The sequence below is a fragment of the Oncorhynchus keta genome, chromosome 1 (genome assembly GCF_023373465.1).
Source record: "Oncorhynchus keta strain PuntledgeMale-10-30-2019 chromosome 1, Oket_V2, whole genome shotgun sequence".
Classification (NCBI taxonomy): domain Eukaryota; kingdom Metazoa; phylum Chordata; class Actinopteri; order Salmoniformes; family Salmonidae; genus Oncorhynchus; species Oncorhynchus keta.
The window spans coordinates 71,879,574-71,904,828 of NC_068421.1; the positions used below are offsets into that span (position 1 = coordinate 71,879,574).

At 47.6% G+C, this 25,255-nt stretch overlaps 1 protein-coding gene across 1 annotated transcript in view; it reads left to right on the forward strand.

Annotated features, from left to right (window-relative positions):
* Window positions 1-25,255, forward strand: part of LOC118392626 (capping protein inhibiting regulator of actin dynamics-like) — a 41,724-nt gene that overhangs the window by 8,773 nt on the left and 7,696 nt on the right. The window lies entirely within an intron of this gene.

A 25,255-nucleotide genomic window follows, 5' to 3' on the forward strand; every position in this document is an offset into this window, starting at 1 on the left:
CCACTCACATAGAGATATCTTTGCACACAGATACGACAGCAGCAAGGTAAGACTGCATTGTTATGCACAGAAACTGACATTATTGCTCTTTAAACATCATTCAAGATCATCTAACATTAATTAACATTAATGTATGCACAGTACAAAATGATAGAAGCACTGTTAGCTTGCTCTTGACTCTAATCAACAAATAGCAGGATTGTATAATGCTCTCAACACAAAAACATTAAATCATATTTGAACAAAACTGCATTTTACATTTCTTCCTGGTAAATAGATAATGTAATACTGTATACTGTATCCTCCAAGTTCATAGGATGAAAATAATTTACCAGGTAAATTGACAGAGAACACATTCTCATTTACAGCAACGGCCTGGGGAATAGTTACAGGAGATGAATGAGCCAATTAGAAGCTAGGGGTGATTAGGTGGCCATGATGGTATGACGCCAGCTGGGGAATTTAGCCAGAACACCGGGGTTAACACTCCTACTCTTACTATAAGCGCCACGGGATCTTTAGTGACCACAGAGAATCAGAACACCTGTTTAATGTCCCATCCGATAGACAGCACCCGACACAGGGCAACATCCCCAATCACTGCCCTGGGGCATTGGGATATTTTTTAGACCAGAGCAAAGAGTGCCTACTACTGGTCCTCCAACACCATGTTCTGTATCATCTGGTGTCCCATCCAGGGACCAGCTGGCCTTAACTTCAGAGGCAAGCCAGCAGTAGAATGCAGGGTGGTATGCTGCAGTAGGTAACATGAAAACCGGTTTGCACATGAAGTGTCAGCCTCACATCACTGTGCCATTGTGAGATGTCCAGTGAGAGAAAAAAAGCCTATTTGTTTGTTTTCGTTGTCATTGCATGGCACACGATGGAAGCCTATTACCTCACTAGTGGTCAGTAGGGCAACGATAACCCTGCTGGTCATGTGACTGCCGCGTTGTGTGTCTCACGCTCTGTCCCACAATCCAACCATCTCTCTTCTGTTACTCTTCACATCTCGACTTCAACTTCATGTTATTTTTTCATCCCTTCTATCTTTCTTTCTCTAGCCTATCCTTTTATCTTTTTCACTCCAACTGTTATATTAAAGCTGATGTTGTCGCTCTCGGTTTTATAGATCATATATACTTGCATATGGTAAGACTTGCTCAATATTAAGCTGATCCACCCATACTTGCAGTATGGTGACAGACCGCATCATTTGGCCATCCATACTTCTGTGTATGTACACTACCGTTCAAACATTTGGGGTCACTTAGAAATGTCCTTGTTTTTGAAAGAAAAGCACATTTTTTGTCTATTTAAAATAACATAAATTGATCAGAAATACAGTGTAGACATTGTTAATGTTGTAAATGACTATTGTAGTTGGAAACGGCTGGCTTTTAACGGAATATCTACATAGGCGTACATAGGCCCATTATCAGAAACCATCACTCCTATGTTCCAATGGCACGTTGTGTTAGCTAATCCAAGTTTATAATTTTAAAAGGCTAATTGATCATTAGAAAACCCTTTTACAATTATGTTAGCACATCTGAAAACTGTTGTTCTGATTAAAGAAGCAATAAAGCTGGTCTTCTTTAGACTAGTTGAGTATCTGGAGCATCAGCATTTGTGGGTTCGATTACAGGCTCAAAATGGGCAGAAACAAAGAACGTTCTTCTGAAACTCATCTGGACAAGCCTCTTGATCTCTTTGGTGTCTCCTTCATTACTGACTTGCCAAGAGGATTTTTCCATGGAAACCGGAGGTTGCTAAACTTCAGGTATTTTTCATCAGTGTATGGAGAGAAGAGAGAGGGCAGCAAAGAGAGGGATAAATGTTACACTAACAACCCTGTTGTCATGTATTGTGAAGCATTGCAGACATTATTAGCACTTTAGTCAATAACAACTGATATTCTGGAACCAAGAAGAGGCCCTTACCTGAATCTATGGATTCTATGTCCCTCTTGTCCTCCGCTCCCACCATGCTACAGTACATGTAGTACTACTGACTCAGACTTCTTCCTCATCCATACCTTCAATTACTTTAGTTGCCTTGATGTCATACCTTATCTCCATCCTATATCCCTAACTCTCAATAGAGTGCCTTAAGCAACCCTAATAACTTTAATAACAACCCCAAGGCTGCTGTTTACCTTTCTGTTTGTATTTCCCTTTGTTTCTCCCAAAACCCCAGAGAGAGGAGGCAACAGCAGCAGCACCGCTGGCCTGGTCTGGGTAAAAGAGACAGACATTGTGCAGAAGGGCAGATCGATGTTCCCTAAGATTTTACTGCAGTGGTGCGCAGCCCTGTCGAGTTGTGCCGTTGAAATAGGTAAAGGGTTACACTGCTGCATCGCATCCATGCGCTTCGACAATGACAACAAGCTGTTTACGCTGAAAAGCTATACGGCACTTTAGCCGACCCATTGCGCTATCATGGCACTGAGTTATGCTATTGAGCTATGGCTGTTAGCTGTCCCACTATGCTTATGGCTATAACCAGTGCTATGAAGCCATGGGGTAGGGCTGTGTCACAGAGGAGGGATGTGAAGCTGTTGGGTGGCTACACAGCAGTGTGATGCTATACCACTGCCACTCTGTGTTGTAGCTGTACCCTTGTCAAAGGCATCTCTCTCTCTCTCTGCTTCTGCAGAGCACATAGCCACTCCTCGTGCTTCTCTCATCCTATCTGCAGCTCTGCTCTCAAGTCTGTCTACTGCGTGCCAACACACGCACACACACAGACACCCACGCGCATGTACACACTCACATACACGCACGCACACACACACAGACACACACACGCATGTACACACTCACATACACGCACGCACACACACACAGACACACACATGCAGACAAACGCATGCACACACACAGACACACACGCACGCACACACACACAGACACACACACGGTCTCATTGCCACGCAGACACCTGCTCAACATACTCTCATGTGGTCAGTTCAGCTAAAGCTATTATACTCACACACCACATATATACATCCATATCCACACACATACTGTACACACACATACTGTACACAAACATACTGTACACAAACATACTGTACACACATACTGTACACGCTTTCACACCATTCACATAAATATACAGTACACTAACACACGTCATTACAATCAATAACACAATCTCTCTCTCACACATCAATACACACAGTATACTCCAACACATTCCCTCTCTTACATCTCCACATACATCTCCTTGTTCTGTGCTAACTAGAGTCAGTCAGTAGAAAGAGCCATTCTGAGTGAGGCATTTCTGAGAGGCTCTGTCACCCTCAGGAAGGAGAAGCATTGAGCAGAGGGAGTACAGCACGTTGCTGATCCTTCTGGGGATGGGATCATTTTCTCTGTCTGTCTCTCTCTCTCTCTTTCTCCATGTCACTATCCCTCTCTTTATCTCTCTCTATCCATCTTTCCCTCTACCCCCATCTCTCTCTGTCTTTCCCTCTACCCCCTCTCTCTCTGTCTTTCCCTTTACCCCCTCTCTCTGTGTCTTTCCCTCTACCCCCCTCTCTCTCTCTTTCCCTCTACCCCCTCTCTCTCTGTCTTTCCCTCTACCCCCTCTCTCTCTCTGTCTTCCCCCCCTCTCTTTCTCAATACTGTCTCACACATGCCAGGCTTCTGGCCCAAGGGATTGGGATTTACACACCATGTGTTTCCACTGTACATGTGAAAGCCGGTGGCTCAACAATGTGCAGCGAGTGATGAGAGGTGTTGCAGCCAACATAGTGCAGAGACTGATGAGAGGTGTTGCAGCCAACAAAGTGCAGAGACTGATGAGAGGTGTTGCAGCCAACAAAGTGCAGAGACTGATGAGAGGTCTTGCAGCCAACAAAGTGCAGAGACTGATGAGAGGTCTTGCAGCCAACAAAGTGCAGAGACTGATGAGAGGTGTTGCAGCCAACATAGTGCAGAGACTGATGAGAGGTGTTGCAGCCAACAAAGTGCAGAGACTGATGAGAGGTGTTGCAGCCAACAAAGTGCAGAGACTGATGAGAGGTGTTGCAGCCAACATAGTGCAGAGACTGATGAGAGGTGTTGCAGCCAACAAAGTGCAGAGACTGATGAGAGGTGTTGCAGCCAACAAAGTGCAGAGACTGATGAGAGGTGTTGCAGCCAACAAAGTGCAGAGACTGATGAGAGGTCTTGCAGCCAACAAAGTGCAGAGACTGATGAGAGGTGTTGCAGCCAACAAAGTGCAGAGACTGATGAGAGGTCTTGCAGCCAACATAGTGCAGAGACTGATGAGAGGTGTTGCAGCCAACAAAGTGCAGAGACTGATGAGAGGTCTTGCAGCCAACAAAGTGCAGAGACTGATGAGAGGTGTTGCAGCCAACATAGTGCAGAGACTGATGAGAGGTCTTGCAGCCAACAAAGTGCAGCCAACAAAGTGCAGAGACTGATGAGAGGTGTTACAGCCAACAAAGTGCAGAGACTGATGAGAGGTCTTGCAGCCAACAAAGTGCAGAGACTGATGAGAGGTGTTGCAGCCAACAAAGTGCAGAGACTGATGAGAGGTCTTGCAGCCAACAAAGTGCAGAGACTGATGAGAGGTGTTGCAGCCAACAAAGTGCAGAGACTGATGAGAGGTGTTGCAGCCAACAAAGTGCAGAGACTGATGAGAGGTGTTGCAGCCAACAAAGTGCAGAGACTGATGAGAGGTGTTGCAGCCAACATAGTGCAGAGACTGATGAGAGGTCTTGCAGCCAACAAAGTGCAGAGACTGATGAGAGGTGTTGCAGCCAACATAGTGCAGAGACTGATGAGAGGTGTTGCAGCCAACATAGTGCAGAGACTGATGAGAGGTCTTGCAGCCAACAAAGTGCAGAGACTGATGAGAGGTGTTGCAGCCAACAAAGTGCAGAGACTGATGAGAGGTGTTGCAGCCAACAAAGTGCAGAGACTGATGAGAGGTGTTGCAGCCAACATAGTGCAGAGACTGATGAGAGGTGTTGCAGCCAACATAGTGCAGAGACTGATGAGAGGTGTTGCAGCCAACAAAGTGCAGAGACTGATGAGAGGTGTTGCAGCCAACAAAGTGCAGAGACTGATGAGAGGTGTTGCAGCCAACAAAGTGCAGAGACTGATGAGAGGTGTTGCAGCCAACAAAGTGCAGAGACTGATGAGAGGTGTTGCAGCCAACAAAGTGCAGAGACTGATGAGAGGTGTTGCAGCCAACAAAGTGCAGAGACTGATGAGAGGTGTTGCAGCCAACAAAGTGCAGAGACTGATGAGAGGTGTTGCAGCCAACAAAGTGCAGAGACTGATGAGAGGTGTTGCAGCCAACAAAGTGCAGAGACTGATGAGAGGTGTTGCAGCCAACAAAGTGCAGAGACTGATGAGAGGTCTTGCAGCCAACAAAGTGCAGAGACTGATGAGAGGTGTTGCAGCCAACAAAGTGCAGAGACTGATGAGAGGTGTTGCAGCCAACATAGTGCAGAGACTGATGAGAGGTGTTGCAGCCAACAAAGTGCAGAGACTGATGAGAGGTGTTGCAGCCAACAAAGTGCAGAGACTGATGAGAGGTGTTGCAGCCAACAAAGTGCAGAGACTGATGAGAGGTGTTGCAGCCAACAAAGTGCAGAGACTGATGAGAGGTGTTGCAGCCAACATAGTGCAGAGACTGATGAGAGGTGTTGCAGCCAACAAAGTGCAGAGACTGATGAGAGGTGTTGCAGCCAACAAAGTGCAGAGACTGATGAGAGGTGTTGCAGCCAACAAAGTGCAGAGACTGATGAGAGGTGTTGCAGCCAACAAAGTGCAGAGACTGATGAGAGGTCTTGCAGCCAACAAAGTGCAGAGACTGATGAGAGGTCTTGCAGCCAACAAAGTGCAGAGACTGATGAGAGGTGTTGCAGCCAACAAAGTGCAGAGACTGATGAGAGGTGTTGCAGCCAACATAGTGCAGAGACTGATGAGAGGTCTTGCAGCCAACATAGTGCAGAGACTGATGAGAGGTCTTGCAGCCAACAAAGTGCAGAGACTGATGAGAGGTCTTGCAGCCAACAAAGTGCAGAGACTGATGAGAGGTCTTGCAGCCAACAAAGTGCAGAGACTGATGAGAGGTCTTGCAGCCAACAAAGTGCAGAGACTGATGAGAGGTGTTGCAGCCAACATAGTGCAGAGACTGATGAGAGGTGTTGCAGCCAACAAAGTGCAGAGACTGATGAGAGATGTTGCAGCCAACATAGTGCAGAGACTGATGAGAGGTCTTGCAGCCAACAAAGTGCAGAGACTGATGAGAGGTGTTGCAGCCAACAAAGTGCAGAGACTGATGAGAGGTGTTGCAGCCAACATAGTGCAGAGACTGATGAGAGGTGTTGCAGCCAACAAAGTGCAGAGACTGATGAGAGGTGTTGCAGCCAACAAAGTGCAGAGACTGATGAGAGGTGTTGCAGCCAACAAAGTGCAGAGACTGATGAGAGGTGTTGCAGCCAACAAAGTGCAGAGACTGATGAGAGGTCTTGCAGCCAACAAAGTGCAGAGACTGATGAGAGGTCTTGCAGCCAACAAAGTGCAGAGACTGATGAGAGGTGTTGCAGCCAACATAGTGCAGAGACTGATGAGAGGTGTTGCAGCCAGAGACCAGAGACATAGTGCAGAGATGAGAGATGTTGCAGCCAACATAGTGCAGAGACTGATGAGAGGTCTTGCAGCCAACAAAGTGCAGAGACTGATGAGAGGTCTTGCAGCCAACAAAGTGCAGAGACTGATGAGAGGTCTTGCAGCCAACAAAGTGCAGAGACTGATGAGAGGTCTTGCAGCCAACAAAGTGCAGAGACTGATGAGAGGTGTTGCAGCCAACATAGTGCAGAGACTGATGAGAGGTGTTGCAGCCAACAAAGTGCAGAGACTGATGAGAGGTCTTGCAGCCAACAAAGTGCAGAGACTGATGAGAGGTGTTGCAGCCAACATAGTGCAGAGACTGATGAGAGGTCTTGCAGCCAACAAAGTGCAGAGACTGATGAGAGGTGTTGCAGCCAACAAAGTGCAGAGACTGATGAGAGGTGTTGCAGCCAACATAGTGCAGAGACTGATGAGAGGTGTTGCAGCCAACAAAGTGCAGAGACTGATGAGAGGTGTTGCAGCCAACAAAGTGCAGAGACTGATGAGAGGTGTTGCAGCCAACAAAGTGCAGAGACTGATGAGAGGTGTTGCAGCCAACAAAGTGCAGAGACTGATGAGAGGTGTTGCAGCCAACATAGTGCAGAGACTGATGAGAGGTGTTGCAGCCAACAAAGTGCAGAGACTGATGAGAGGTGTTGCAGCCAACAAAGTGCAGAGACTGATGAGAGGTGTTGCAGCCAACATAGTGCAGAGACTGATGAGAGGTGTTGCAGCCAACAAAGTGCAGAGACTGATGAGAGGTGTTGCAGCCAACAAAGTGCAGAGACTGATGAGAGGTGTTGCAGCCAACAAAGTGCAGAGACTGATGAGAGGTGTTGCAGCCAACAAAGTGCAGAGACTGATGAGAGGTGTTGCAGCCAACAAAGTGCAGAGACTGATGAGAGGTGTTGCAGCCAACATAGTGCAGAGACTGATGAGAGGTGTTGCAGCCAACATAGTGCAGAGACTGATGAGAGGTGTTGCAGCCAACATAGTGCAGAGACTGATGAGAGGTGTTGCAGCCAACAAAGTGCAGAGACTGATGAGAGGTGTTGCAGCCAACAAAGTGCAGAGACTGATGAGAGGTGTTGCAGCCAACATAGTGCAGAGACTGATGAGAGGTGTTGCAGCCAACAAAGTGCAGAGACTGATGAGAGGTGTTGCAGCCAACAAAGTGCAGAGACTGATGAGAGGTGTTGCAGCCAACAAAGTGCAGAGACTGATGAGAGGTGTTGCAGCCAACAACGTGCAGAGACTGATGAGAGGTCTTGCAGCCAACAAAGTGCAGAGACTGATGAGAGGTCTTGCAGCCAACAAAGTGCAGAGACTGATGAGAGGTCTTGCAGCCAACAAAGTGCAGAGACTGATGAGAGGTGTTGCAGCCAACATAGTGCAGAGACTGATGAGAGGTGTTGCAGCCAACATAGTGCAGAGACTGATGAGAGGTGTTGCAGCCAACATAGTGCAGAGACTGATGAGAGGTCTTGCAGCCAACAAAGTGCAGAGACTGATGAGAGGTGTTGCAGCCAACATAGTGCAGAGACTGATGAGAGGTGTTGCAGCCAACAAAGTGCAGAGACTGATGAGAGGTGTTGCAGCCAACAAAGTGCAGAGACTGATGAGAGGTGTTGCAGCCAACAAAGTGCAGAGACTGATGAGAGGTGTTGCAGCCAACATAGTGCAGAGACTGATGAGAGGTGTTGCAGCCAACAAAGTGCAGAGACTGATGAGAGGTCTTGCAGCCAACAAAGTGCAGAGACTGATGAGAGGTGTTGCAGCCAACAAAGTGCAGAGACTGATGAGAGGTGTTGCAGCCAACATAGTGCAGAGACTGATGAGAGGTGTTGCAGCCAACAAAGTGCAGAGACTGATGAGAGGTGTTGCAGCCAACAAAGTGCAGAGACTGATGAGAGGTGTTGCAGCCAACAAAGTGCAGAGACTGATGAGAGGTGTTGCAGCCAACAAAGTGCAGAGACTGATGAGAGGTGTTGCAGCCAACAAAGTGCAGAGACTGATGAGAGGTGTTGCAGCCAACATAGTGCAGAGACTGATGAGAGGTGTTGCAGCCAACATAGTGCAGAGACTGATGAGAGGTGTTGCAGCCAACAAAGTGCAGAGACTGATGAGAGGTGTTGCAGCCAACAAAGTGCAGAGACTGATGAGAGGTGTTGCAGCCAACATAGTGCAGAGACTGATGAGAGGTGTTGCAGCCAACAAAGTGCAGAGACTGATGAGAGGTCTTGCAGCCAACAAAGTCCAGCGACTGATGAGAGGTGTTGCAGCCAACAAAGTGCAGAGACTGATGAGAGGTCTTGCAGCCAACAAAGTGCAGAGACTGATGAGAGGTCTTGCAGCCAACAAAGTGCAGAGACTGATGAGAGGTCTTGCAGCCAACAAAGTCCAGCGACTGATGAGAGAGAGGTGTTGCAGCCAACAAAGTGCAGAGACTGATGAGAGAGAGGTGTTGCAGCCAACAAAGTGCAGAGACTGATGAGAGGTCTTGCAGCCAACAAAGTGCAGAGACTGATGAGAGGTGTTGCAGCCAACATAGTGCAGAGACTGATGAGAGAGAGGTGTTGCAGCCAACAAAGTGCAGCGACTGATGAGAGGTGTTGCAGCCAGAGGGCTGTGTGTGTGATTGAGGTGTTGAGACAATTGGTTGGTGAGATAAAAACAGCATCTTTCATTTGAATCTATTTTTTACAACATTATGTTTCTTAAATTGTCTCTGTTAGTGGTGAACATGGTGAACCATGTGGTTTTGTTCAGAAGTTGCACTGCTGTCATGTGTGATGGGTGTTATTCACATTGTGATTAGGTGGAGGATCTCTAATGGAATGCAGGTCTGGGGGAACAAAGGACTTCCCTGCTGGGCCCAACACGTTATCCACAGCTGCAGTGAGAGAAGGAGATAGTTGAGAGAGGGAAGTAGAGAGAGAGTACTGTGAGTATTCTGTGATTTGCTCAGTTAAGGATTATCTTGATTTGAAAGATGTGTAATTTTCATTCACACTTTAATTGAATTGCAACCCTTTTCTGAGCTTATGTAAGGTGTTTGTTTGGCTGTCTAAGCAATCGTTATATATATTATTTTTTGTTACCTTTATTTAACGAGACAAGTCAGTTAAGAACAAATTTTTATTTACAATGACAGCCCAACCCGGACAATGCTGGGCCAATTGTGCGCCACCCTATGGGACTCTGATACAGCCTGAAATTGCCAGGTAGAATTGTCATTGCCAGGTAGAGGATAAGAGGCCTAGGGAGAGAGAGGAGGGCAAGGGACAAGTGTGCCATTCAAACTGCACACTTTGCATGAACTCTCATGTTTCTCCCTTCACTCAGTGAGTGATGCTCTGTCATCTCCTTTTCTCCTTCCTTACACGGGACAGGACTCACACTCTCACACTAAAGACGACAACAACCCCCGTGTTCCCGCTCTTTTTTCTTACCACAGACAATGTGTGTCGTTACCATTGCTAAGGACGCCAGGGAAACTAAGCGTGACACTCATTTATCCAAAAGCCCAGGGTAAATATATATATATATTTTAAAGTGATTTTAGACAAGGCCTTAAAGTGATTGGACTCAGACTAGAATTAATGATAACCTTGGGAGAATACAAGGAGGCCTTTGTTGGCTTATATTTATACCTCTTTTTAACTGTCTCTTTAAGAAATGCATGGTGTGGTGATGCAGTGATGGGTTGTACAGTAACTGATATCAAAAGCTTACAGGGCGTATCTTAGATTGATGGTTTAAGGCCTCTGTGTGACCCTGTGTGTGATTTCTGCACTCTGTACCTACGTTTATCACCTATTGATATCTACTTTCCTATGGTGAATTAATACATTCTGAAAGGATGTAATTGAAAGGACAAAAACTAAAGGAAATAAAGCAACGTATCAGGACAGCGAGCAGCACTGTAGATGATTGATTATCCAAGCTAAAGTAAATAACTGAAATTGATCAGTGGAATAGTTTTAGTTAACAACTCTGAATATGGACCTACATAAATCAATACACAGCCTGAGCCCATATCTCTTCACTCGAGGCTTAGGCTTGAAGCATTTCCTTTCTGCATTTACAGACAGCCCGATGTGATGTTAGACTATAGTTCAAAATATAGGTCTGTGTTGATAGTAGAGAGTAATAATAGCTTTACTATGTAGTCAATTATGTTTCATGCTGACCATTCAGACTTAACCCTAAAGTAGACGTGTGGAATGCTACTGGTAGTTCTACTCTGCTGAAAACATGTCCTTTCTGGTTTCATTTTTTAAACTTTATTTAACAGTTAAGAACACATTCTTAATTACAACAGCCTAGGAACAGTGGGTTAACTGCCTTGTTCAGGGGCAGAACAACAGATTTTTACCTTGTCAGCTTGGGGATTCGATCTAACAACCTTTAGGTTACAGGCCCAACAATCTAACCACTAGGATATCTGCTGCCCCATGCATGAGTGTGTGAGCACGCCAGGGGCAGTGAGTGCAGTATGGGCCAGCCAGTGAAACAGAGCAGAAGCAGTGTAGTATGGGCCAGCCAGCGAAACAGAGCAGAGGCAGTGCAGGACAGGCCCTAATGCTGGGAAAAATAGGGCATCAACCACAGTAGAACACTCAGTACTTCCCCAGAGGGAGAAACAGTCAAATCAAAGTGTATTATTGTCACGTGCGCCAAATACACCTTACAGTGAAATGCTTACTTACAGGCTCTAACCAATTGTGCGAAATAAAGGTGTGTGTGTGTCAGGGGGTAAGTAAAGAAATTAAACAACAGTAAAAAGACATTTGAAAATAACAGTAGAAAGGCTATATACAGACACCGGTTAGTCAGGCTTATTGAGGTAGTATGTACATGTAGGTATGGTTAAAGTGACTATGCATATATGATGAACAGAGGGTAGCAGTAGCGTAAAAAGAGGGGTTGGCGGGTGGTGGGTCACAATGAAGATAGCCCGGTTAGCCAACGTGCGGGAGCACTGGTCGGTTGGGCCAATTGAGCTAGTATGTACATGAATGTATAGTTAAAGTGACTATGCATATATGATAAACAAAGAGTAGCAGCAGCGTAAAAGAGGGGTTGGGGGGTGACACACAATGCAAATAGTCTGGGTAACCATCTGGTTACCTGTTTAGGAGTCTTATGGCTTGGGGGTAAAAACTGTTGAGATGCCTTTTTGTCCTAGACTTGGCACTCCGGTACCGCTTGCCATGCGGTAGTCGAGAGAACAGTCTATGGCTGGGGTCTTTGACCATTTTCAAATCAAAACAAATGTTATTTGTCACATACACATGGTTAGCAGATATTAATGCGAGTGTAGCGAAATGCTTGTGCTTCTAGTTCTGATTATGTACTAATAACCAACGAGTAATCTAACCTAACAATTCCACAACTACTACTTTACAGGTTTACATATGTACATAAAGTGTATGAATGGTGATAAAGAATATGTACATAGTAAGTATATACATATGAGATGAGTAATGTGATGGTATAGTTTAAAGTGGTTGGCATAAAGATGGCAAGATGCAGTAGATGGTATAGAGTACAGTATATACATATGAGATGAGTAATGTAGGGTATGTAAACATTATATTAAGTGGCATTGTTTAAAGTGGCTAGTGATACATTTTTTCCATCAATTTCCATCAATTTCCATTATTAAAGTGGCTGGAGTTGAGTCAGTATGTTGGCAGCAGCCACTCAATGTTAGTGGTGGCTGTTTAATAGGTCTGATGGCCTTGAGATAGAAGCTGTTTTTCAGTCTCTCGGTCCCTGTTTCGATGCACCTGTACTGACCTCGCCTTCTGGATGATAGCGGGGTGAACAGGCAGTGGCTCGGGTGGTTGTTGTCCTTGATGATCTTTATGGCCTTCTTGTGACATCGGGTGGTGTAGGTGTCCTGGAGGGCAGGTAGTTTGCCTCCGGTGATGCGCTGTGCAGACCTCACTACCCTCTGGAGAGCCTTACGGTTGTGGGCAGAGCAGTTGCCATACCAGGCGGTGATACAGCCCGACAGGATGCTCTCGATCGTGCATCTGTAGAAGTTTGTGAGTTCTTTTGGTGACAAGCCGAATTTCTTCAGCCTCCTAAGGTTGAAGAGGCGCTGCTGCGCCTTCTTCACAACGCTGTCTGTGTGGGTGGACCAATTCAGTTTGTTCATGATGTGTACGCTGAGGAACTTGTCAGGACCCGGTTATGAACCCGGGTCTCCAGAGTGAGAAACAGTCACTTAACCAACTGAGCCACGAACAGTCGGCAGAACCCAGAAGATGAGGCAGACACAGCAGTACTTGAGACGGTGTATTTAATGAAGTAAAAAGTGAAGTTCTTCAGGAAAACATGTAACTCCACAACCTCAAAAGGAATCCTACAAGAACAAAGGTAATCCTCCAAGACAAAAAAGGTAAATCCACAAGGTGGAAGGTAAAGCACAAAAAGCCTCAAAAGATACTAAAAAAAAACAAACAAACAAGAACAAAAAACAGAATTCCACAAGAGAGTCCACCGGGATCAACAAGAGTTCTCAGAGTACTAGGGCTGGGTGCTAACATACAAACACAGAGCAAAGAACAGAGGAAAACAAAGGGTTTAAATACAATCAGGGGAAACGAGGCACAGGTGCAAATAATAATGGGGATCAAGGGAAAACAAAAGGTCAAAAGGCACAATGGGGGCATCTATTGACCAAAAACCGGAACAACCCTGGCCAAATCCTGACAGAACCCCCCCCCCCTAGGAACGGCTCCTGACATTCCTACCAGCTCTCTCAGGGTGGAGGGCCCTGAACTGACGAATGAGGTCAGGGTCCAGTATGTCTTTGGCAGGAACCCATGTCTTTGGCAGGAACCCAGGAGCGCTCCTCGGGACCGTAGCCTTCCCAGTCCACCAGATACTGCCAGGACCGCTGCACCCGGCGGGAATCCAGTATCCGATGGACGGTATAAGCCGGCTGGCCTCCAATGACACGAGGAGGAGGGGAGGTCTGTCTGCGGGACAAGGGGAGAAAAAAACAACAGGTTTTAATAAGGAAATGTGAAATGTGGGATTAATCTTAAGGGATCTGGGTAAGTGTAGGCGATAAGAAACTGGGTTAACTCTCCTGGCAACCTTAAAGGGACCGATGTATTTTTGGGACAGCTTGCGAGACTCCACCCGTAGTGGTAAGTCTCTTGTGGAGAGCCAGACTCTCTGGCCGGGCGCAGGGTAGGCCCGGGACGGCGACGTCTGTTGGCTTGTTGTTGGTACCTCTGTGAGGAACGCATAAGATTAAGACGGGTCTTCCTCCACATAAGCCGACAGCGTCTGACGAACTTCAAGGCTGAAGGCACTCTGACTTCTGCCTCCTGGTCCGGGAACAATGGAGGGGCATAGCCAAACTGACACTCGTGCGGGGACATACCAGTGGAGGAGGAGCGCAAGGTGTTGTGCGCGTATTCGGCCCAAACAATGAAGGACGACCATGTGGACGGGTTGTTACGAGTCATACATCGGAGGGTGGTTTCCAGCTCTTGATTCATCCTCTCAGTTTGGCCGTTGGACTCCGGATGGTACCCTGAAGATAGACTGGCAGAAGCCCCCATGAGTTGGCAGAAGGCCTTCCATAACCTAGAGGCGAACTGGGGACCTATGTCAGAAACCATATCTTGAGGAATGCCGAAGACTCGGAACACATGATTAATTACCAACTCAGCCGTTTCCTTGGCAGAAGGTAACTTAGTCAGAGGAACGAACCTGGCCGCCTTTGAAAACCTGTCGATAATGACTAGGATAGTAGTATTGCCATGGGATGGAGGAAGGCCAGTAATGAAGTCCAACGAGATATGGGACCAGGGTCTGTGGGGAATAGGTAAAGGGTGAAGGAGTCCTTGCGGGCGGAGGTGAGAAGATTTGCCCTGGCAGCACACGGGGCAGGCATTGACGAAAGTGGCAACGTCTTTTCTTATGGTAGGCCACCAGAACTTACGCTGGATGAACTCCAAGGTGCGACCTACGCCCGGGTGACAGGTGAGGCGAGAGGAGTGCCCCCACAGAAGGACCTGAGTCCTCACTGCCTTGGGGACAAACAACCGATTGGCAGGACCTCCTTTCGGGTCCGGTTCAATAGCTTGAGCTCGTCTCACGGTATCCTCAACTTGCCACGAGATCGGAGCCACGATCTTAGCAGCAGGAAGGACAGGCATGTCCGTGTCATCTCGAATGGCAGGAGTGTAGACTCGGGACAGGGCATCCGGTTTGAGATTCTTCGACCTGGGGCCGATAGGTGAGGATAAACTGGAATCGATTGAAGAAAAGAGACCATCTAGCTTGTCTAGAGTTCAACCGCTTCGCCTGCTGGATATACTCCAGATTTTTGTGGTCCGTAAGCACTTGAAACGGGTGAGAAGCCCCCTCGAGCCAGTGTCTCCATTCCTTCAATGCCATCTTAACCGCTAGGAGTTCACGATCCCCCACATCGTAGTTCCTCTCAGCCAGGGTAAGCCGGTGTGAGAAGAAAGCGCACGGATGAAGCTTCTTCTCTTCACCCCTCTGAGACAGGATAGCTCCAACACCAACCTCTGAGGCGTCTACCTCCACCACAAACGGTTCATCCATAGTCGGTAGTATCAGGATGGGAGCAGAGAGGACGCGCTGCTTGAGTCCTTGGAAGGCCGTCTCAGCTTCTCTTCCCCACAAAAACCTTGCATTGCCACCCTTGGTTAAAGCTGAGAGAGGGGCTGCCACCAAGCTGAAGTTCTTGATGAACTTGCTGTAAAAGTTAGTGAAGCCCAGGAAACGCTGAACTTCCTTAACGGATTTGGGGTGGGCCAATCCGCTACCGCCCCTACCTTCCTGGGGTCCATTTGGACTCGACCGGGTTCCACTACAAATCCCAGGAATTGTACTCGGGATGAATGGAATTCACATTTTTCCGGCTTAACGTACAGATGGCTGTCTAGGAGGCGTTTGAGTACTTGTCTGACATGCTTAGTGTGTTCTTGAAGAGAGCTCGAAAAGATGAGGATGTCATCCAAGTAAACAAACACAAATATGTTAAGCATATCCCTAAGCACATCGTTTATGAGCGCTTGGAACACCGCTGGGGCGTTGGTCAGGCCGAAGGGCATCACCAAGTATTCATAGTGACCAGTAGGCGTGTTGAAAGCGGTCTTCCACTCGTCACCAGGTCTGATCCGCACAAGATGGTATGCGTTCCGCAGGTCAAGCTTAGTGAAAACAACTGCTTCCTGGAGCAGCTCGAAGGCTGTGGCCATAAGGGGTAGCGGGTAACGGTTACGGACGGTTATGGCATTGAGTCCCCGGTAGTCGATGCAAGGATGTAATCCACCGTCTTTCTTGGCCACAAAGAAAAACCCTGCTCCCGCGGGGAGGTGGATGGACGCATGAGGCCTGCTTCCAGAGCGTCCTTGATGTAGGTATCCATAACAGCTCGTTCGGGTGGAGATAGGGAAAAGATCCGACCCCTGGGGGGGCAAGTGCCCGGAAACAGTTCGATGGGGCAATCATAAGGTCTATGGGGTGGTAGCATGGTGGCCCTCTGTTTGCTAAATACCAGTTTGAGGTCATGGTAACACTCGGGAACTCGGGTCAGGTCGATGGATTCTAAAGACTCGGGAGTAGAACTCGGGGAATTCGGGAAAATACAAGTAGCTTGGCACGTAGGACCCCACTGCTTGATAGTGCCCACAGACCAGTCGATGTGAAGGTTATGGCTGTGAAGCCAGGGGTATCCAAGGACGAGAGGGAACTCGGAACAGGAGATCAAATGAAAGTTCATCAATTCCTGGTGTTGTGAAACTGAAAGTCGCAAGGAGGTAGTGACATGAGTGACAAGTCCAGATCCCAAAGGGCTTCCATCCAATGTAGTAACCCTCATGGGGTCACTTAGAGGTTCAGAGGAACGCCATTCTCCTTCGCCCAGACACCATCCATGAAGTTACCTGCGGCTCCAGAGTCTACCAAGGCTTGAAGGTGAAGCTTGTGGTTGTCCCAGGAAAGGGTGACTGGAATGAGCAGATGGGAGTTGGACGGATGGGAGGAGGTATGTTTCCCGTTACAGTTCCCCCGGTCTGTACAGGACAGAGCGTTTCCCTGGAGCCCGGGACATGTGGAACGGAAATGGCCCGGTTTGCCGCAATATAGACAGCGTCGCTCCCTCATCCGGCGGTCTCTCTCAGCCTGGGAGATGCGTCCAATCTGCATGGGTTCCGGTGGAGCCAGCGAGGATATAGATGGGGACTCGGAGCTGGGACTGATAGGGGCTAGAGGTCTACGGTTGAGTTCTCTCTCTCTCAGACGCTGGTCAATGCGTGAGGCCAACTTGATCAGGGACTCGAGATTGTCCGGTGGTTCCCGAGTGGCCAGTTCATCTTGGATAGTGTCGGAAAGGCCTTTCAGAAAGCACACCGTGAGCGCCTCGTTGTTCCAGCCACTCGCTGCTGCCACCGTGCGGAACTGGATGGCATAGTCCGTCACGCTGCGCCGACCTTGGTGGAGAGTCAGGTGCTGTTTGGCTGAGTCAGGACCACTGCTTGGGCCTTGAAACACTCGTTTGAATTCCTCAGCAAAGGCAGAGTAGCTGGCACAGCAGGAACTATGGGCATCCCACACAGCAGTAGCCCAGGCCAGGGCTTTTTCCGACAGCAGGGTGATGATATATGCGATCTTAGACCGGTCGGTGGGGAACGACGAGGGTTGCAGCTCGAAAGAGAGAGAACATTGGGTGAGAACCCCTTTACAAGCACTTGGATCACCTGAGAACTGTTGGGGAGGTGGAAGACGAGGTTCAGCCAGAGGGTTAACTGCCATGGGTACGTGAATCTGAGGTACTGGGACGGGAACTGTTGCCGGGGTAAGTCGATGAGATATCTGCTTTATGGAAGTCAGCATCTCCGACAGAAGATGAGAATGTCTAGCCATTAAGGCCTCTTGCTGAACCAGGGCGGCTTCGTGGCGTTGGACAGTCTCCTGGTGGTGGGACAGCATGGCAACAAGGTCCTGGGAACTGGCTGCCTCTGGGTTCATTTTTGGCTTTGTGTTTTTGTCAGGACCCGGTTATGAACCCGGGTCTCCGGAGTGAGAAACAGTCACTTAACCAACTGAGCCACGAATAGTCGGCAGAACCCAGAAGATGAGGCAGACACAGCAGTACTTGAGACGGTGTATTTAATGAAGTAAAAAGTGAAGTTCTTCAGGAAAACATGTAACTCCACAACCTCAAAAGGAATCCTACAAGAACAAAGGTAATCCTCCAAGACAAAAAAAGGTAAATCCACAAGGTGGAAGGTAAAGCACAAAAAGCCTCAAAAGATACTCAAAAAACAAACAAACAAGAACAAAAAACAGAATTCCACAAGAGAGTCCACCGGGATCAACAAGAGTTCTCAGAGTACTAGGGCTGGGTGCTAACATACAAACACAGAGCAAAGAACAGAGGAAAACAAAGGGTTTAAATACAATCAGGGGAAACGAGGCACAGGTGCAAATAATAATGGGGATCAAGGGAAAACAAAAGGTCAAAAGGCACAATGGGGGCATCTAGTGACCAAAAACCGGAACAACCCTGGCCAAATCCTGACAGAACTTAAAACTTACTACCCTCTCCACTACTGTCCCATCGATGTGGATAGGGGGGTGCTCCCTCTGCTGTTTCCTGAAGTCCACAATCATCTCCTTTGTTTTGTTGACGTTGAGTGTGAGGTTATTTTCCTGACACCACACTCTGAGGGCCCTCACCTCCTCCCTGTAGGCCGTCTCGTCGTTGTTGGTAATCAAGCCTAGTTGGATCAGCCTGTAGTGTGGTTTTCCACTTTAATTTTGAGTGTGACTCCAAATCCAGACCTCCATGGGATGATACATTTGATTTCCATTGATCATTTTTGTGTGATTTTGTTGTCAGCACATTCAACTATGTAAAGAAAAAAGTATTTAATAAGAATATTTCATTCATTCAGATCTAGGATGTGTTATTTTAGTGTTCCCTTTATTTTTTTGAGCAGTGTAGTTTTCAACTAGGACACTCAGTGAGGATAGAAAAGCATTTTAGTGGGAGAAGTGATAACCTCCTTCCCAGTTCTTGACTTGGATGGAAATAGGGGCCGGTACTCATTTTGGGTACCGGTACTGCTTATATTTAGGTGCAGGAGCTCCGCAATACTTTTTAGCTAAAAATCTATAAGAGGAACAGGAGGTCAAGCAGTAGAACATTTGAGGTGTACTCAGCGCCAGTGAGCTCCTGCCCAAGTCAAGCACTGCTCCTTCCACTCTTGAGATACAGTAACAATATAATATCTATGGATAGCATATCTACACTGATTTCCCCATCATTTCAACAGCAGTCAGGAGATCCCTGAGAGACAACTGTGAGACGTTATATTTTAGACACGGAAATGTGTATCTTATATGACTGGGAGTGTATAACTGACTGGCAAGGAAAGATAATGAGGAAATAAAGATAGGAAGCAAAGGTCCTCTTGTCTCCAGTTCAGCTCTGTGGCATGGAAACTGCTTGGTTGTCAATACTCAATCACTACCAACTGAAATAATGCCCTGTCAGTGTCTGCTAGTGAAGGGGGTTGCATCGGCCAGGGTTGTGTAGCAGGTAGCTATGATTTATGTTTTTGACAGTAATTTACTGATACAATATTTCACACCTGGTTATTGGTCAATAAATCACATAGCCAATACTAACAAAATTATATTTTGCTCTTGTAATGTAATCATTACCGATAACCCGGTGGGAAGGATGGGCCTGGAGACAGCAGACAAATGACAGTGAGACACAGGCTTAATTCTAGACACAAGACGGACAGCAGTGGAACTCAGGACTCTGGAGATGGAAAAAGGACCAATGAACTGTGGAGACCGCTTGCAGGACTCTACCCGAAGGGGCAGATCCCAAGTGGAAAGCCATACCCTCTGTCCATTGCGGTAGCTGGGAGCTGGGGTTCGGCGACGGTCCTCTTGACGATGATACCTAGAGTTGGTCTTGAGAATAGCCACCCTGGCTCTTCTCCAGTTACGTAGACAGCGGTGGACCGCAATCGGAGACCATGTCTACCGGGAGTCCATGGATCCGGAAGACATGCTGCACCATAAGCGGGGCAGAAACGTTGTCGAAGGAAGGCTAGTGTACGATGGGACCCTGGGTGACAGGTCAGCCTGGAGCAATGAGCCCATTCTAGGACCCGGGACCGGAATGGGTTAGGGACAAACAGCTGGTTAGCCGAGCCCCCTTCAGGTCCAGGTTGGGAGCGTTGCGCCTCGCAAACCAGGTTCTCAATACTCCAATCCACAGTGGCAGCAAGGCATGAGGTAGGGAGAATGGTTTTGGAAGTTGAGGGTGTGGTAGAGGAACTGTATAGGCGGGAGAGAGCATCAGCCTTCATATTTTTAGACCCAGGACGGTAGGAAATGGTCAAGTTGAATCTGGTTAACAGGAGGGCCCACCGGACCTGCCTTGAGTTAAGGCGCTTGGCTGAACGGAGATATTCCAAGTTTTTATGGTTGGTACAGACCAGGAATGGCTGTTCTGCTCCTACCAGCCAGTGCCTCCACTCCTCCAACGCCATCTTCACCGCCAGGAGTTCTCGGTTGCCAACATCATAGTTTAAAAAAAAAATGTATTTCACCTTTATTTAACCAGGTAGGCTAGTTGAGAACAAGTTCTCATTTGCAACTGCGACCTGGCCAAGATAAAGCATAGCAGTGTGAACAGACAACACAGAGTTACACATGGAGTAAACAATTAACAAGTCAATAACACAGTAGAAAAAAAGGGGAGTCTATATACAATGTGTGCAAAAGGCATGAGGAGGTTGGCAAATAATTACAATATTGCAGATTAACACTGGAGTGATAAATTATCATGTACAGGTAGAGATATTGGTGTGCAAAAGAGCAGAAAAGTAAATAAATAAAAACTGTGGGGATGAGGTAGGTGAAAATGGGTGGGCTATTTACCAATAGGTTATGTACAGCTGCAGCGATCGGTTAGCTGCTCAGATAGCTGATGTTTGAAGTTGGTGAGGGAGATAAAAGTCTCCAACTTCAGCGATTTTTGCAATTCGTTCCAGTCACAGGCAGCAGAGTACTGGAGCGAAAGGCGGCCGAATGAGGTGTTGGCTTTAGGGATGATCAGTGAGATACACCTGCTGGAGCGCGTGCTACGGATGGGTGTAGCCATCGTGACCAGTGAACTGAGATAAGGCGGAGCTTTACCTAGCATGGCCTTGTAGATGACCTGGAGCCAGTGGGTCTGGCGACGAATATGTAGCGAGGGCCAGCCGACTAGAGCATACAAGTCGCAGTGGTGGGTAGTATAAGGTGCTTTAATGACAAAACGGATGGCACTGTGATAAACTGCATCCAGTTTGCTGAGTAGAGTGTTGGAAGCGATTTTGTAGATGACATCGCCGAAGTCGAGGATCGGTAGGATAGTCAGTTTTACTAGGGTAAGCTTGGCAGCGTGAGTGAAGGAGGCTTTGTTGCGGAATAGAAAGCCGACTCTTAATTTGATTTTCGATTGGAGATGTTTGATATGGGTCTGGAAGGAGAGTTTGCAGTCTAGCCAGACACCTAGGTACTTATAGTTGTCCACATATTCAAGGTCGGAACCATCCAGTGTGGTGATGCTAGTCGGGCAGGCGGGTGCAGGCAGCGATCGGTTGAAAAGCATGCATTTGGTTTTACTAGCGTTTAAGAGCAGTTGGAGGCCACGGAAGGAGTGTTGTATGGCATTGAAGCTCGTTTGGAGGTTAGATAGCACAGTGTCCAATGACGGGCCGAAAGTATATAGAATGGTGTCGTCTGCGTAGACGTGGATCAGGGAATCGCCCGCAGCAAGACCAACATCATTGATATATACAGAGAAAAGATTCGGCCCGAGAATTGAACCCTGTGGCACCCCCATAGAGACTGCCAGAGGACCGGACAGCAGTTCCTCTCAACAAGATTGAGACGATGGGACAGGAAGGCACAGGGATGAAGCTTCTGGTCCTGGACAGATCGCTGGGACAGGCTGGCCCCCACTCCAACATCCGAAGCATCCACTTCCAACACAAATTGATGCGAGGGGTCCGGATGGATGAGGATGGGTGCTGTTGTGAACCGATGCTTCAGTTCCACAAAGGCTTTGTCGACAGCTGGAGACCATTTGAACAGTACCTTGGGGGAGGTGAGTGCCGACAGGGGGGCCCACCAGGGTGCTGTAATCACGAATGAAACTGCGGTAGAAGTTTGCAAAACCAAGAAACCTTTGCAGCTGCACCCTGGACGTTGTTTGAGGCCAATCCACCACTGCATTCACCTTACCAGGATCCATCTGAACATTGCCCTCAGCAATGACATATCCCAGAAAGGGGATAGAAGAGAGGTGGAACTCACACTTCTCTGCTTTCACGAACAATTGGTTTTCCAGGATGCGCTGAAGGACCTGTCTGACATGGATTACATGTTCTTGGGCAGATCGGGAAAAAAACAGGATGTCGTCCACGTAGACAAACACAAACCAGTTTAGCATGTCCAGAAGCACATCATTGACCAAAGCCTGGAAGACAGCGGGGGCATTGGTGAGTCCAAATGGCATGATCTGGTACTCATAGTGTCCACTGGCTGTGTTGAAGGCTGTCTTTCCACTCATCCCCCTCGCATATTCAAACCAGTTGGTAAGCATTCCGAAGGTCCAACTTGGAAAACATGGTAGCCCCCTGAAGATGTTCAAACGCTGATGAGAGGAGCGGTAGGGGGTAACGATTTTTGACAGTGATATCATTAAGCCCCCGGTAGTCAATGCACGGGCGCAGGGTCTTGTCTTTCTTCTCTACAAAGAAAAACCCTGCGCCGGCAGGAGATGTAGAAGGACGGACGGCCCCAGTGGCCAGAGACTATGTACTCCTCCATAGCAATGGTCTCTGGTTCGGACAGAGAGTACAACCAACCCCGAGGTGGTGTAGTGCCTGGGAGAAGATCAATGGCACAATCATAAGGACGGTGCGGGGGGAAGGGAAGTAGCACATGCCTTGCTAAACACTTCCAGGAGATCATGGTATTCCGTGGGGAAAACAAAGAAATCCAACGTCTTGTTAACCTCCTGAGAAGACGACTAGGGGAAGGCTGTGCTGCTTGAAGGCAGTGACAATGGCAAAATATGTTCCAACCCAGGATGGAGCTTGTGGTCCAGTCAATCACAGGATTGTGCTGTTGGAGCCAGGATAATCCTAAAACAACCAGAACATGGGAGATGCAATGAGGAGGAACTGTATTGTCTCACTGTCGTTACCAGAAACCCGTAATTGAACGGGCACACTATTATGGGTGACCTATAGAGCGACCGTCCAGCGCCCTAGCAACCATGGGCACAGAGAGAGGCTGAGTCGGAATACCAAGCTCCGAAGCTATCGTGGCATCCATAAGTCATTTATCAGCCCCAGAGTCAATGAGCACCCAGAGAGACTTAGATTGGTCTCCCCACAGCACAAGAGCAAAAAGGAGTGTGCAGGTGATGGGAATTAGGGAACTCCCAGTCAGGAGTATCCAACTCACCTGTCGTAGATTCACGAGAGAGCTCGGGTGACCTCGACTCTTCTCGGAAAAGCTGCCTTCGGAAACTTCCAGATTCCAAAGGTGAACACGTCATATCAGGTGCACGAGTGTGCCAGAGACCAGACCTCCTCTCACTCTTGAGTTCCCTTAGGCGTCCATCAATTTTAATGGTTAAGGCGATAAGAGAGGCGAGGTCCACCGGCAGTTCCCGAGCAGCTAACTCATCCCTTACCTCCTCAGATAATCCGTGCAGAAAAGTATCGAAAAGAGACTCCAGATTCCAGGCACTCTCGGCGGCCAACGTGCAAAAATCCACTGCTTAGTCTGCCACACTACGGGAGTTTTGACGTAAGTCAAACAGTTTGCTGGCCGCCTTTCTCCCGGGTACCGGAGACTCAAAAACTTCTCACCTCTGCCATGAATTCCTCCAAATGACAGATACTTGTTCCCAAACTGCTGGAGCCCAGGAGAGCGCCCTTCCCGACATTAGCATAATTATATACGCTATCTTCGATTGGTCTGAAGAAAACGAAGATGGCTGTAGCTCAAAAAATAAGCGAGCACTGAGAACGAAAACCCCAGCAGGTACCAGGATTTCCTGAATATCGCTCTGGAGGTGGTAAGCAGGGTTGACAGGGAGTCGGGATAGGCTGTACAAACTCACCACAGAAAGGGGAAAAAATGAATGGGTGATTGTTTTTTTTTTCAGAGGTGGCAGACAGTCTCTGAGCTAACTCCCTGGTTTGCTCCATAATAGCCTTTATACCATGGTCATGGCGTTCCATCAAGGAACTGAGCCCTTCCAAAAGGCCCTATAGCAACTCCTGATGTCTCCCAATGGTGGAAAAAACATGCTGGTTGACTTGACTAACATACAAGATGAACTGGCACAGAGAGACAGGAAACTCAGGCGACACCTGGAGGGGGTGAAGACAATCACAAGGACAGGTGAAACAGATCAGGGCATGACACACAGTTCCTCCATAATATCTGACATGCTCACAGGAGAGAGGGAACAGCTGGCTCTGGTCTACTTTGTGAACTCTCCCTAGTCGCCATACCTGCCCGACCAGAAAGAAATGTGTCAGTGAGATGTCTCGCTTTCTCTTCTGTCTTTGACCTTACGTGCAGTTGCATAAAGTAACAACCCAAAAACAAACAAAAAACAATATAACCCAAATGCCTCCTAGGCTCCCACTCATGCTTTCTGTCCCTAACACTAAACCTAAAACTGAAACTAAATCGAAAAACGAAGTTAAACTAAATAAAAACTAGAAAATCAGGTCTGAAAACTCACTGAAACTAAACTGATTTGGAAAAAAAAAACGTATGGAAATAAAAACACAAAAATATAATAACCTTACTGTTGGCATTAGGAGCTCCCTACACTTTAATAAGAGATATGTTGGTCAGCTGAGTTGCTGCTCAGATGAAACACCATCTGACAAGGTCACAAGAGACATGACAGTCATGATAAGGAGGCAGTCATGATGAGCTTCACCGCCATTGTTTCTGTGTTTGTAGTAAACTTCTGGTTATGCGATTACATAGCTGGGATTTTCAAGGTTGATTTTGTAATGAGTAATTGTGGTGGTGAATACTCTACTCCAAACGACCCAGCTTGTTATGCACTTGAGTGAGGACCCAAAAGCGGTTTAACAAAAACAGAGTCCTTTAATGTAAAAACACAGGGAAGACATAGATCCTCTTCAGATGTATATAATGGCAAAAATAGACAACCCGCAGAGAGGGCGACAAATGAAACAAAAGTCCTTCTGATATATACAGAAGAGTCCCCCTTCTTAGCAGCAGAGGAGAATAGCTGGGTTAGCAGCGACAGACTGCTGGTCTCTCTGGGTAGGCGCGGGTCGTAGAGGACAGAGGTACCTGATCACACGTAGCATCAGATGAACAGGCAGATTCCGACAGGACAAGGTAGAAGCAAACGAGACGATAGTTTGGTTCTGGCATGAGAAACTCAAACGAGAATCTGACAAAGAAAGAAGCAGGAACAGAGAGAGAAATAAAGACCTAATCAGAGGGAAAAAGGGAACAGGTGGGAAAAGGGT